Here is a 2609-nt window from a genome sequence, read left to right as displayed (position 1 = left end):
AAAACTCCTCACTCTAGGCTTCAAGGCTCTCCGTCACCTTGCCCCTTCCTACCTCTCCTCCCTTCTCTCTTTCTACCGCCCACCCCGCACGCTCCGCTCCTCTGCCGCCCACCTCCTCGCCGTCCCTCGGTCTCGCCCGTCCCGCCGTCGACCCCCGGGTCGCGTCCTCCCGCGGTCCCGGAACGCCCTCCCTCCTCACCTCCGCCAAACTGATTCTCTTTCCCTCTTCAAAACCTTACTTAAAAATCACCTCCTCCAAGAGGCCTTCCCAGACTGAGCTCCTCTTCCCCCTCTACTCCGTCTGCCATCCCCCCTTTACCTCTCCGCAGCTAAAGCCTCATTTTCCCCTTTTCCCTCTGCTCCTCCACCTCTCCCTTCCCATCCCCACAGCACTGTACTCGTCCGCTCAACTGTATATATTTTCGTTACCCTATTTATTTTGTTAATGAATTGTACATCGCCTTGATTCTATTTAGTTGCCATTGTTTTTACGAGATGTTCTTCCCCTTGACGCTGTTTAGTGCCATTGTTCTCGTCTGTCCGTCTCCCCCGATTAGACTGTAAGCCCGTCAAACGGCAGGGACTGTCTCTATCTGTTGCCGACTTGTTCATCCCAAGCGCTTAGTACAGTGCTCTGCACATAGTAAGCGCTCAATAAATACTATTGAATGAATGGACAACCATCCCTGCAAATAAAAAACCATCAATATAAATAAATAAAATTACAGCTATATGCGTAAGTGCTGTGGGGCTGGAAGAGTGGGGAAGAGCAATGGGAGCAAGTCAGGGTGACACGGTCCCCAATTTATCTGATACTTGACACTGGGAGAGTCAGTTAAATGTTCTGTGCCTCAGTTTCTTCATCTGTAAAATGAGGATGAAATACCTACTCTCCCTTACCTTTATACTGTGAAGCCTTCCTGGGACTTCATCCAATCTGACTGTATTGTATCTACCCCAGCACAATGCTCGGCACATGATAAGCGCGTAACAAGAACAACAATTAGTGTTTTTAGGTCTCTTGCTGCTACTCCTGAGCCACAGAGAAGACGGTAATTGTGTTTTTCCCACACCCAGATGTCCTGTAAAATTCTTCACCTTTTTCCACTAGGGTAGGAAACCACAATAACTTTCACCGGCAACAGTTGCAAGATTCCCATTCCACTGAACCTGTTTGAAAACGCTCTTAATATGCAGAAACTGATGCCCACATGGCAACTGCTGATTTCATATGGGACAAAACCAATGTCTGTTTTGAAGGGGAAAAGTGAAATCCACATGGGTTTTAATAGCTTTTTTAAAAATTGACCTTGTTAACCAACTAACAGGGGCAGGAGGCAGGGGGGTTGGAGTTGGGGGGTTGTGATCAATATATTTTTTGCTGCAGTTCTTCGTAGGAAAAAAATAATTTGAAATCCTGCAGATGGGGTTTTTCTGTGGTTTTATATTTCAGATATGCTACTACCTTTTCTCTTTGAAGACAGTTTGAAAGAAAGAGCAGTGATCGTTCAGAAGAAGCCCAGAGATTTCATGGCAAAAATGAGGTTCTGGATTGTTGTGTTTATTCAGCATCTGTGCAGATGTAAAATCAATTTTTACTTTAAAAACTCTACAAGACAAGTCACTCTGTATTTTAAAGGACATACTTAAAAGTGCATGTGCTTTTAAGCTAAGTTGTCAGTTTTCATTTAATACATTTTTAGCTATAAAAACACCAGTGGAGGGCCCCTTGAGGCTCAGTGACCAAGCTTTTGCTGAAGTGCATCATTAACTCTTTGAAAGAAAGGTAGAGTGTGAGGAATGGAGTGGAGCGAACATTGACCGTCTTTCAGAGCGTCCTTCTAGAGTCTTAAAATGTTGACCCCCTTGTTCGTGCCTTCTCTCTCTGGACCTCCCTCCCCACTTCAGATCTTCCAGGTCACAGTTCTCCCCATCTTCCCAAAGCTCCTAAAAATGCTAACTCCTCTAGGAAGCTTTCCCTGATTCATTTCTACCACCCTAAGTCGTCACCCCGCAGCTGCTCTTAGCACTCTGTACACAGGCTCATCGATTGCAGATCAAACGGCTACCTTACTGTTACGGGCTCTCGTTATATCCCGGCTAGACTACTGTGTCAGCCTTCTCTCTGACCTCCCTTCCTCCTCTCTCGCCCCGCTCCGGTCTATTCTTCACTCCGCTGTCCGGCTCATCTTCCCGCAGAAACGATCTGGGCGTGTCACTCCCCTTCTTAAACAACTCCAGTGGTTGCCTATCGACCTCCGCTCCAAACAAAAACTCCTCACTCTAGGCTTCGAGGCTCTCCATCACCTTGCCCCTTCCTACCTCTCCTCCCTTCTCTCTTTCCACCGCCCACCCCGCACGCTCCGCTCCTCCGCCGCCCACCTCCTCACCGTCCCTCGGTCTCGCCTATCCCGCCGTCGACCCCCGGGTCACGTCCTCCCGCGGTCCCGGAACGCCCTCCCTCCTCACCTCCGCCAAACTGATTCTCTTCCCCTCTTTGAAACCCTACTTAAAACTCACCTCCTCCGAGAGGCCTTCCCAGACTGAGCTCCCCTTCTCCCTCTACTCCCTCTACCACCCCCCCTTCACCTCTCTGCAGCTTAACCCTC

This window comes from Ornithorhynchus anatinus, chromosome X1 (genome assembly GCF_004115215.2).
Source record: "Ornithorhynchus anatinus isolate Pmale09 chromosome X1, mOrnAna1.pri.v4, whole genome shotgun sequence".
NCBI lineage: Eukaryota > Metazoa > Chordata > Mammalia > Monotremata > Ornithorhynchidae > Ornithorhynchus > Ornithorhynchus anatinus.
This window is presented reverse-complemented; position numbering follows the sequence as displayed.